Below are 13,347 nucleotides of genomic sequence, written 5' to 3'. Positions count from 1 at the left end.
CGGCATTGTGCTCCTCCTCTTCTATGCGCGCTCTTTCTGCCCTTATGGCTGCCTCTCTCCGACCATATTCGGCCCTGGCACGTGCGGCCACTGCGGTGGCTCGCGCCTTGGTAGCGTTTGCGCTTGCGCTAGACACGTTAGATTGCGCTGATCTTGCTGACCTTGATGAGTGCCTGGATGCGCTGGAGCGCTGTGATGCAGTCTCCAGGAGGAGCCCTTTTCTCTCACTTTGGGCGTCCGCGATGGCGGTTCGCACGGGCTGTCACGTGTCAAGTCAATATTATGCTGTAAGTCCATTTCTTGCAGGCTTTCGCCGGTGTTAGCCCTGGCCAAGTAAGTGACATATGCCTCTGACAGCCCTTGGTAGCATGAGTGATCTATCTTTAATTGAGTTATTGCCTGCTCGAGCTGTTGTACAGAATTGCCAGCGCCGGCGACATTGCGTATTCCAAGTGTGGTTATTTCCCAGGCCAACTCTAGTTTAGCGCGGTGCGCTTCAATGTCAGTCTCATATTTTTCGCGGGCCTTTTGTGTCAGTGTGACTGTCCGTTTAGGCCTTGCGTCTGCCTGCGCCTGTTGCAGTTGCGCAGCGGTCTCTGTGTCTGAGTGGTCACTCTCCTGCATGATGTCTGGTGAGGATCTGAGTTCTGCCATGCTGTAGGTGTGTGTAGGCCTTTAGCCAGTGCGTGTGGCGTGCGGTCTGTTACCTGCGTCAGCGATGGGCGACTGTCTCAGATGATGCCGAGCGGTGTCCTGCTCTGACCCGTGTCCTGGCGGGTGTCCGGTAGCATGGCCCTTGATGGCGGTAGCCGTGGGGACGTACGCAGGGGTAGGTGGGATGGTAGCTCCTCACTATGGAGCTGTGCAGAGGGTGAACTCAAACAGAGAAAGGCAACCAAAGTTCTGTGTAAGATGCACTGTCTGACTGCAGCGCTGCTGCCTTGAGTGTAGGTTGCAGGCTGTGTGCGGTGTAAGCTGCTTGCTGTATTGCTGCAGGCTGTGGGCAGTGTAAACTGCTAGCTGTCTGTAAGGCTTTTGCTGTAGAAAGTCTGTGCTCTTTGGTATAAAGCCTGCTGCCCTGTCTGTTAGTGTAAAGCTGCTTGATTGTCCTTGGGTGCAGAGACTATTCTGTATAGCATAAGGGTGTGAGTAGCAGTTCCTGTATGTGTCTGTAAGGCACACGGTCTCCTTTTCACTATTCTGAGGCCAGAGTCACGTGTAGTATGAATAGCCCAGATAGGTTCAACTCATTCCTGTTACAAGCACAACAAGTTCTTTGTCTTTTCTTCACTTTATTGGGAAAAGCATGGATTCACAAAGGCACTTGTGGATAATGGTGTTGTGAGAGAATGTCTCTATAGTGAGTGTGCTTGATAGTAGGGAAAGGTGAAAAGGATGAGGCCTTGCCAGTAGAGCAAATAACAGAAGGTACTCACTCAGCCAGTGGTGAAGGTAAAAAGGAAGTGTGAGTGTATTCAGGGTAACAAGATAGCATGGGGACAGACCATCTGTGAGCAAGGCAGAGGGGGAGGCAGACTAGCCCATTCTGAGAGCAAGGCTGAGGTTGCTATAGCAACTCACTGGCTATGACTGAGTAAACAACATGTGTATCAAAATGTTTCCCTTTCACATGCAGCAAGCTGCTGGGACAGGGGAAATAACAGGCAGCTGAACTAGGGAGAAATGAATCCCATGAACTGCAAAGGGAGAGAGAAATATAGAATCCTGTTCCATGGCACATATATGTTAAAAACATGAAGGGGAGTACATTTGTATATAACATTGTTCCACTATAGTTCATATTCCCCCAACCTTGGGTGGCTTGCAGATTTCTTGGCAATAACTCTATATGAAACTCTATCTTAGGCTAAGTCATTTTTTAAAATTTATTTATTTAATATTCACGTTTAATTACAATTTGCACCATATACATTATCTGGACCTTCTACTTTTTATTGACATCAATAGGGACATCCAAACGGATGTCTATAGAAAACCTAATTCTAGGAATATGCTACTTAGGGCAGACAGGGTGAACAGTGTGAACCCTTCCTTTTACCTCTGTATGAGGGGAAAGAACCATTATTATTATTATTATTATTATTATTGAAGTATTTGTACGTTGTACTTATTACCAAATATGTTTTGTCAATTTGATGTAGCATTGGGCACCCCTGACTTTTGTTGTATACATTTGCCATGCCCAGTAGCACTCTTTTTTGACATAAATATATATTCATGATGTGGTGGGTGTAGGAGTTTGAGCTAGCTGGGAATGTGTGTTATACATGCATTTGAGACTTTAACTTAAAGGTATTTTTGATAAATTAATTAAATAATTAGGTTAATGTGGATATTAACTGAATGTTAATGTTAATATTATTATACATTCCATAGTTATTATGATGGATGTATAATTCACTTTTCACTCATGGTGATCCTTAGTTGTGAATACAGCTTTCACTTTAAGAAATTCGTTATCATGTACCATTTTAAGATTGATGAACTCTATATAAACTTTATACTTGCGGTATAAAATACCATCACCTCAGGAATCAATAATATAACAAGTTTTGTTATGTCCATGTTTTTATTATTACAACAGGCATCACCATCAATACATTGCCTACTACTATATTCATTTGTTTTGCTGGATCAATTTCATAACATCAAAGGGAATATGTGACTTTGGATTTAATATAATATATTAAGTTACACTTCAAGCTATTGTATATATTATACTGTATTGGTTGTTTTTGTTTTTTTATTTTTTTTAAATGACTAATCTATGTTGTTATTGTAGCAAACCCCTTCACTGGAGGTGTCACTCTCTCTGTCACAGCTTGGCTAGTTTTGTTTCCCATTTCCTTTGGGTGCACTGCTCCCTTGCAGCTATTAATTCAAGCTCCCCCATTTTATCTGTCAGGCTTCTTGCATTAGCAAGCCAGCATTTAAGTTTTTTTTCAGCCTGTACTATTATCTTATCTGCTCCTTCCTTTCTGCGCCCACTTGGTTTAGTCTTTAGAAGTTTTCTAGTATTATCTGTATTTACAGTACTATGGGTGTCTCACTGCTTGTCAAACTCGCACTTGCCCCCATTCTACCTCCATACCACCTTGTATCCTCCTCTATTCCATTTAGTTCATTATCTGTTTAATTCCCCTCCCCCCTCCATGCTAGCTTAAAATCTCCTCCAACCTTTTTAGTATTCTCCCCGCTAGCACAGAAGATCCCTCTTCATTGAGGTACAATCCGTCCCTAGAATATAGATGGCACCTCTCAGAAAAGGAGTCCCAGTGCTCTAAAAACTCAAACCCCTCCTTCCTGCACCACTTTCTAAGCCATGCATTAATCTCCCTGATCTCCGACGGTCTCCCTGCGGTAGCGCATGGCACTGGTAGTATTTCAGAAAATACTACCTTGGAGGTCCTTGCCCTAAGCTTTTGGCCTAGATCCCTGTAATCATTTTTTAGGACCCTCCATCTTTCTCTAACTTTTTCATTGGTGCCAACGTGTACCAAGACCGCCGGGTCAATCCCAGCCCCCCCAAACAATCTGTCTACCCGATCCGCAATGTTCCGAACCCGAGCACCCGGGAGACAACAAACTGTTCAGTTCATGCGGTCATGGCAACAGATTGCCCTATCTACCTTCCTAATAATGGAGTCCCCTACCACCGCAATCTTTCTTTGTATCTGAGCATCCTGAGTCCCCACTGGGCTGGAGGAACTATTTCCCTGGCTGCTAGAGGAATTAGTCTCCCCCAGCCTTGCCATTTCTGACCCCAACATTCACAATATCGTCACTCAACATGGCAAATCTATTGGGATGTGTCAGCTCAGAAACAACCTGCCTCTCCCTATTGCCCCTGCTTCCCCTTCTAACTGTCACCCAGTTACCTACCTGCTCCTCACTAACAGCGCCACCATCCTCACATCTAGTCGAAGCAAGGGCCTGCTCAGTGAGCTCTAAACCCCTTTCAAGATTGCCAATGTCCCTCAATATTGCAAGTTGCCTCTTCAGATCAGCAATCTCTGACTCTAAAGAGACCACCCGCTCACACTTCCAACAGCGGTATGCTCCTTGGAACAGCTGCTCCAAGTGCACATACATGTGGCAAGATGTGCATTGAGTGGCATTTTCAATCCTGCTCATTCTAGCAACTATGAAGTTTATAAGTACTAACAATAAACTGAACTTCAATATACTATACCTTGTTTAACCACTTCCTTGTTCAAACTGCTTCTGTTTCTAACTGCACACACTTTAAACAACAAGCAATTCAAATCAACCACACAGATCAGTATACGCAATTTACACTTGTTCCACTTAATGTTTTTTCACACATTATAAGTAGTTTGAGCGCCTTTAGTTTAGATTGTGATACATATCATTTTGGATTTTTTTTTTACTGAACCAAAAAGTTATATTTTCCTAAAAATATACAATCATGTGGGACATTTTTTACACATACACGATACATGTTATATATCATCCGTAGCCCTCGACGATCCACTGCGGGATGAAGCCTCCCCAATGATCATCCAGGTTCTCTCTCTGTCTGTCTCTCTCTCTCTCTCTATCTTTCTCTTTTTTTTCTTTCTTTTTTTTCTTTCTCTCTCATTGAATACACAAACAAATGTGCAAAAAACAGAGTTCCAGTGAAAAGGAGGGGATGGGAAACAAGAAGTCCAAATCCAGTAGATGATCTTTATGGAGCAGACTGCAGCTTCAAGGTGATATGGCCAAATCACAAAGATACATAAGAAGCACAAGCTCCATAGCATAACTCTGTAGTACAATTTAATAAAGTTAAAAGATACAGTCACCAGACTTGAACTCACAAGTGGAGAATGAAAATTCACATTTGAGAGATCTCTACATAGCTTGCGCTTTTTACAGGGGAAGTCACTCACGTGATGAAACGCATCGGGACATTGCTGACGTTCATCCAATGAGAGACAGAGACAGTGTGCAAGGGAAATTTTACTGCAGCAAAATCAGCTGTTGTTTGGATGCGAGCTGTTCCTGGTTGCGAATTCTATACCGATTGCATTGGGGCTATCGTGGACCTCTTCTACGGCCCCAGACCATCCGAGATGGCCGTACCCTGGGGTTCTCTACATTGTACCAGATGACTAGCCCATGGTGGACCGGCACTGGACCTAATCTCCACTCCGAATTGATGGCGTCACCTCTGTAGCGATATATCTCTCAAATGCGAATTTTCATTCTCCCCTTGTGAGTGCAAGTCCTGGTGACTGTCTCTTTTAACTTTATTAAATTGTACTAGTTACGCTATGGAGCTTGCGCTTCTTTTTTCTTTAGAATATAATATATATGTGTGTATATTGTGACATAGTCCAAAGATGTTAGGCAGCTTTCTGCCCCGTTTTAGGTCAGAAAGTGCAGGAATAGTTCAAAATGATCCATTCCACAGCTTCAAATTAACTCAGACTGTTGGATGGAAAATCCAGACCACAGATTACAATGGGTCTAGTTCTCCCTCACCTGCTCTTCTAATCACTTGCACAGGTATTTAGAACAGAGAGGTTTGCATTTCAGTCTCTCTCCTTAGAGCCTGGAGGCTGGGGGTATCGCTGCTCCCCTGTATCCAGTTTCGGGGTGGATGGCCCCTCCAAGTATCACAGTACCAGAGGATTTGCCTGGACACTTGGGACCGTGTTCCCACCACGAACAGATAAGACAAAACAAATGTTTATTGCTGTTGCTAAAAGACTGTGCTGTATCTAGTGAACCTAAATGAGAGGGCATTGTTTTAAGCTGAGGAACCAGGTTAGTTGGCCCAGTTAGTTGGCAGTTAGAGGCTGATTCTGATGTGTAGTTAGATCCCTGAAAGGGATAGGATATCTTTATATGATTTGGTTTTTATTTCTTAAAAGTGACACTGTATGAAATGTTATAACACTGATATGAGTAAACCGCTGAATGAAAATATCTGAGTGCCTCTAACCTACACATGTTAAAGCTGCAGTCCCTTACTGGGATGAAAATAAAGCAGGCAGAAGCCTGAGTTAAGCAATGTAATACTTTGAATGATCCTGTTTTTTGTATAAATAACCCTAGAAGACTGTGTCGGGAAGAACCCAGACAGACGTCAGCGCTACAAAAGAGGGGCAATGTGTGATCATCCCCAGAAGACGGAATGAACCGACTATAGACGGGACTTCCTGGAAGACGTCATATCCTCTATTAGGAAAAAAAGAAGATGGAGCTGTCGAGGGAACAAACAATGGGATTGTTCGTGTTAATGGACAACACTTATCTTAAATCTGCTGTTCTATCCAGGCAATAGATAAAGCGCCACCCAATAAAGCGCCAATAGAAGTAGATCAAAAATGTGAGAATTCGCCACATTATATGAAAAATTGCGCCAGCATAAACGCATATTTTTTGAATATATGAGAATGACCCCAGAAACATTTGATTATATTTTGGCCAAATAATAAACCCTATCCAGACTAATTTTGAAGTGACAATTTGCGCAGAAGAAAGGGTCGTGTTAACATTGAGGTTTGTTTCATTACTTTTTATTGTTATATGTTGTTAAATGTAATGCTATAACTATGGATATATTAATATTATAATTTATCGTAATGTGACATACCATACTGTAGAGCAGGCCTGCACAACATACGGCCCGCAGGCCGCATGCGGCCCGCCTGGCCTCTCTGTGCGCCCCGCGATGGCTCCGGCCGGGAGACAGTTAATTGAATTAAAAAAAAAAAAAAATATTTAAAAAAAAAGTTTTTAAAAATGGCGGCAATTCAACCCCCCCACCCCTCTCTCCCTCCATCCCTCTATCCCTCCATCCCCCCCATCACTCTCTCCCTCCATCCGCCCCCGGGTTTTGCAGTGCGCGGGGGCAGCAGCAGCATGAGGAGGATGCAGGCAGCCGTGAGTATTTTTTTTTCAGTAGCAGGCTGCCGGGGGGCGGGTTGGAGGTCAGAGCATGCCGGGGGCGGGGCTTAGTACCGGGGAGAGGATGTGCTGAGCTGATCTAAGAGGTGTGTCTGTGTGTCTGTGTGTATTGTATTGTATTGTATGTCTTTATTTATATAGCGCCATAAATGTACATACTGCACCGACACACTTTATTCGAGCAAATACCCGGTATGTACCTGGCAGATACCTGGAATGCGCCACTCCTAACCTCTGACAAGCCCCGTTGCATTTGCCTTCCCAGCCTGGGTTCATGCCTGGCTGATGGGCGGCTGATCTGTTAAATGATAATGATTAGGATTTAATAGGCTGCAATGCTTCGCGTGTCTACCAGATGGCATAAATTCATGAATTGTAATGCAGTTTATATATATATACTGTGCAGTATTGCAGCCAGCGGGAATAAAAAGCTTCAATCCCTGCTTGGAAAATAACTCAATGTACTCGGGCAGAAAACAGTCACAAACCTCAATACACCCGGGTATACCCGAATTCGTGGGACTAGCCAAGCTCGAATAAAGTGTGTCGCCAGTGTAGCGCTTCACAGTAGTAATACATATCATATAAATAACAAATAATATAAATAACAGATCATGGGAATAAGTGCTTCAGACATACTGTAAAAGTAACATTAAGGAAGGAGTCCCTGCTCCGAGGAGCTTACAATCTAATTGGTAGGTAGGGAAAACGTACAGAGTAGGAGGGAATTCTAGTAAGTGCGTCTGCAGGGGGCCAAGCTTTGTGTCATGTGTCCATGATTATCCAGTGCTACTCATATGCTTCTTTAAGCAGATGTGTCTTAAGGTGAGTCTTAAAGGTGGATAGCGAGGGGGCTAGTCGGGTATTGAGGGGAAGGGCATTCCAGAGGTGTGGGGCAGAAAGTGAGAAAGGTTTAAGGCAGGAGAGAGCTTTAGATACAAAGGGGGTAGAAAGAAGACATCCTTGAGAAGAACGCAAGAGTCGGGATGGTGCATAGCGAGAAATTAGGGCTGAGATGTAAGGAGGGGCAGAAGAATGTAAAGCTTTAAAAGTGAGCAGGAGAATTGAGTGTGAGATACGTGATTTAATCGGACGCCAGGAGAGGGATTTCAGGAGGGGAGATGCGGAGACAGATTTAGGAAAGAGTAGAGTGATTCTGGCAGCAGTGTTTAGGATAGATTGTAGGGGAGACAGGTGAGAGGTAGGAAGGTCGGACAGCAGGAGGTTGCAGTAATCGAGACGTGAGAGAATGAGGGCCTGAGTCAGAGTTTTAGCAGTTGAGTAACAGAGGAAAGGGCGTATCTTTGTGATATTGCGGAGGAAAAAGCGACAAGTTTTAGAAACGTTTTGAATATGAGAGGAGAATGAGAGAGAGGAATCAAGTGTAACCCCTAGGCAGCATGCGTGGGCTACTGGGTGAATGATCGTATTTCCAATAGCAATGTGGAAGGAGGTAGTAGGGCCAGGTTTGGGAGGAAGTATAAGGAGCTCTGTTTTTGCCATGTTAAGTTTCAGTCGGCGGATGGCCATCCAGGATGATATTCCAGAGAGGCATTCAGAAACTTTGGTCTGTATAGCAGGTGTAAGGTCAGGGGTTGAAAGGTAGATTTGTGTGTCGTCAGCATAGAGGTGATATTTAAACCCAAAAGATGTGATTAGGTCACCTAGAGAGAGTGTGTAGAGAGAAAAGAGAAGGGGTCCCAGGACAGAGCCCTGGGGTACCCCCACAGAGAGATCAATAGAGGAGGAGGAGGTGTTAGCAAAAGAGACACTGAAGGTACGATGGGAGAGGTAAGAGGAGATCCAGGATAAAGCTTTGTTCCGAATACCAAGTGTATGGAGAATGTGAAGGAGAAGAGGGTGGTCCATGGTGTCGAATGCTGCAGAGAGGTCGAGTAATATGAGCAGAGTGTAATGACCTCTGTCTTTGGCAGCGTGGAGGTCGTCAGTTATTTTAGTGAGGGCTGTTTCAGTAGAGTGAGCAGTGCGGAAGCCAGATTGTAGAGGGTCTAGAAGAGTATAGGTGTTGAGAAAGTGTAGCAATCGAGAGAATACAAGACGTTCAAGGAGTTTGGAGGCAAAAGGCAGGAGGGAGACAGGTCGATAGTTAGAAGGACAGGTAGGGTCAAGCTTGCTGTTTTTGAGCAATGGTATAACAGTTGCATGCTTGAAGAATGATGGAAAGGTACCAGAGTAGAGGGAAGAGTTAAAGATCTGTGTGAGCATAGGGATTATAGAAGGAGCAAGAGGTTTTGCTGTGTGTCTGTGTGTCTGTGTGTCTGTGTGTCTGTGAAAAACGGGCTGGTGGGGGAGTGGGAGTGAAAAACGGGCTTGTGGGGGGGTGGGAGTGAAAAAAGGGCTGTGGGGGGGGTGGGTGTGAAAAACGGGCTGGGGTGGGGGGGTGGTCTGCTGACATGTGAGGGGGGGGCTGCTGACATGTGAGGGGGGGTGGGCTGCTGACATGTATGGAGGGGCTGCTGACATGTGAGGGGGGCTGCTGACGTGTATATGTATTTTATTTTGGATCTGTTCTGAAAATGCAGACGCCATTTGCTAGGCTAATAAGTCATGAAGGGCAGACGGCTGAGTAGCCTAAGCACGGTGATCAAAAAGTAACTGCCTTGATTGTTACCCAATGTCTAGGGATTAAGTATTAGTCAATCAAGAAACTCTGCCAGTCTAATTGTTACCTGAGGGCATGGGTTAGTCTGTTAGTCTGTGTCTCCACATTAGAGAGTGGATACAGATAATTGTTCACCAATAGGCTGTGTTCAATGTTAAGAATAGGGTTGCACAGGTATATAAACTGTGTCAACCCTACAGTTTTTAGTGTGCTTTTGATACCATCTTGAATGTCACTGGATTGCTGGAGTTGTGCTTCTGATTCCATCTTGAATGTCACTGGACTGCTGGAGAATTGCTAGTGGATACTTCTCCATCCCCCAACCCTAAGTAAGTGTTATCTTCTTGTCTGTTAATTGTACTATATTGATGTGTTCACCTTATTTAAGGAATAAATTATATTTTATTATATCTAAGCCTCGTTCAGTTCAACCCAGATATTTGGTGTTCATTATATCTTGTCATAAGCTACCGTGACACATATGAAAATTGAAACCTTTCTTTCTTTTTTTATTTTATTTTATAATGTACAGATCTTAAAACCATTTAACCACCCAAAAATATTATTTTAATCTATTACAGTGCTTTGCAACCATGGTTCCGCAAGCACCCATCGGGTTCCGAGTCCGCCACAGGGGGAGAGCTCACTTAAAGACACAGTGTGTGTGTGTGTCTGCATGTGGGACGAGGGGGAGAGAGAGCCTGTGTGTCTATCTGTAGGTGTACCTGTGCGTGTGTATCTGTCTGTCTACCTGTACGTGTCTCTGTGCGTGTCTATCTGTACGTGTATCTGTGTCTGTCTACCTGTACGTGTCTCTGTGCATGTCTATCTGTACGTGTATCTGTGTCCGTCTACCTGTACTTTTCTCTGTGCGTGTCTATCTGTACGTGTATCTGTTTCTGTCTACATGTACGTGTCTCTATAAGTGTCTCTGTGCGTGTCTATCTGTACATGTACAGTCGTGAAAAAGAATGTACACCTTCTTTGAATTCCATGGTTTTACATATCAGGACATAATAACAATCATCTGTTCCTTAGCAGGTCTTAAAATTAGGTAAATACAACCTCAGATGAACAACAACACATGACATATTACACCGTGTCATGATTTATTTAACAAAAATAAAGCCAAAATGGAGAAGACATGTGTGAAAAACTAAGTACACCTTATGATTCAATTATTTGTAGAACCAACTTTAGCAGCAATAACTTGAAGTAATCGTTTTCTGTATGACTTTATCAGTCTCTCAAATCGTTGTGGAGTAATTTTGGCCCACTCTTCTTTACAACGTTTCTTCAGTTCATTGAGGTTTGTGGGCATTTGTTTATGCACAGCTCTCTTAAGGTCCAGCCACAGCATTTCAATCGGGTTGAGGTCTAGACTTTGAATGGGTTATTGCAACACCTTGATTCTTTTCTTTTTCAGCCATTCTGTTGTAGATTTGCTGGTGCCTTGGATCATTGTCCTGTTGCATGACCCAATTTTGGCCAAGCTTTAGCTGTCGGACAGATGGTCTCACATTTGACTTTAGAATACTTTGGTATACAGAGGAGTTCATGGTCGACTCAATGACTGCAAGGTTCCCAGGTCCTGTGGCTGCAAAACAAGCCCAAATCATCACCCCTCCACCACCGTGCTTGACAGTTGGTATTAGGTGTTTGTGCTGATATGCTGTGTTTGGTTTTCGCCAAACGTGGCGCTGTGCATTATGGCCAAACATTTCCACTTTGGTTTCGTCTGTCCAAAGGACATTGTTCCAGAAGTCTTGTGGTTTGTTCAGATGCAACTTTGCAAACCTAAGCCGTGCTGCATGTTCTTTTTAGAGAGAAGAGTCTTTCTCCTAGCAACCCTTCCAAACTAACCATACTTGTTCAGTCTTTTTCTAAATGTACTGTCATGAACTTTAACATTTAACATGCTAATCGAGGCCTGTAGAGTCTGAGGTGCAACTTTTGGGTATTTTACAATTTCTCTGAGCATTGCACGGTCTGCCCTTGGGCTAATTTGCTGGGACGTCCACTCCTGGGAAGATTGGCAACTGTCTGGAATGTTTTCCACTTTTGAATAATCTTTCTCACTGTAGAATTATAGACTTTAAATTGTTTGGAAATGGCCTTATAACCCTTCCCAAATTGATGGGCAGCAACAATTGCTTCTCTTAGATCATTGCTAATGTCTTTCCTCCTTGGCATTGTGTTAACACACACCTGAATGCTCCAGACCAGCAAACTGCTAAAACTTTGGCTTTATAGAGGTGGTCACACTTGCTGATGATCAATTAATCAAGGGCATTTGATTAGCAGCACCTGTCTGCTACTTAGCATCTTAATTCCTGTTGAAGCAGTAAGGGTGTACTTAGTTTTTCACACATCGTTTCTTCATTTTGGCTTTATTTTTGTTAAATAAATCATGACACAGTGTAATATGTCATGTGTTGTTGTTCATCTGAGGTTGTATTTACCTCATTTTTAGACCTGCTAAGGAACAGATGATTGTTATTATGTCCTGATATATAAAACCATGGAATTCAAAGAGGGTGTACTTTCTTTTTCACATGACTGTATGCCATTTCCCACCGTAGAAAGCTTGAGTGCAGTGGCCAAAGATTATTATAGCACCTGGAATTTTCCTAATTTTGTTGGTTCTATCGATGGTAAACACATCCGCATTAAAAATCCAAAAATGCAGGGACTATGTATTTCAATTATAAACACTTTCATGCGGTTGTCTTGCAAGCTGTTGCAGACGCAAACTAGAAATTTATAGCAATTGATGTTGGAGCTTTTGAGAAACAAAGTGATGGTGGTGTTTTTAGTGTCGTCATTGTATCAACTAATAGAAAGCAAGAAACTGCGGTTACCTTTGGACCAAATTTTGCCACCTAGTACAACAAACATCTTGTTGCCGCATGTAATGATAGCGGATGTGGCCTATCCATTGCTCACGTACATCATGAAGCCCTACAGCAGACAAGGACAAGCAATTCATGTGGGAGCTCTTGGGAAACAAAGGGATCGTCGTGTTTCCAGGGCATTCTCATTGTATAAACTAATAGAAAATAAGACTTTGCTGTTGCCTTAGACAAAGTCTTGCCACTTAGCACAACAAGCATCGTGCTGCCACATGTACTGATAGTAGATGAGGCCTACCCACTGCTCTTGTATATTATGAAACCATACAGTAGACGACGAGTATCCAAAGAAGAAGAAATATTTAATTATAGACTTTCCAGAGAAAGACGGTGCGTGGAGTGTGCATTCAGCATCATGACAGCGAAATTGAGAATATTGCTGAAAGCTATAGAAACAAATGTGCCAAATGCTAAAAGAATTGTTAAATATGTGGCTATACTACATAAAATTGCGATAGATTCGGAAGATAGTTATGAAGTGTCAGGAACGTCTAGTATACCTCATTCTTCTAACCATCTTCTCAGAAACAGGGCAAATAATTCAACCAGTGCTATGGCTAAAAACATTTGCAATTCATTTAAAGATTATTTTAATGGTGATGGTACTGTACCATAGCAAAATAGTATTTCAATATATTTTAGTTAACCTGTGCATGTGTAATTAATAAAAGACAGATCTGAGCAGGCTATTTGTGACAGAAGCTTAAATTATATCTGCCGAACAAATAATATATCATTATTAATCTTTTAATTGTCCGCACAATACATTACATTTAATGTTTACCTATGCATCCATGAATCTCTATGTTATGAGATTATTCTGACGTTGGGGAGTTTGAGTGAATACAAATCATTCAATAGGAACGATGT

This window comes from Ascaphus truei, chromosome 5, assembly GCF_040206685.1.
Source record: "Ascaphus truei isolate aAscTru1 chromosome 5, aAscTru1.hap1, whole genome shotgun sequence".
NCBI lineage: Eukaryota > Metazoa > Chordata > Amphibia > Anura > Ascaphidae > Ascaphus > Ascaphus truei.
This window is presented reverse-complemented; position numbering follows the sequence as displayed.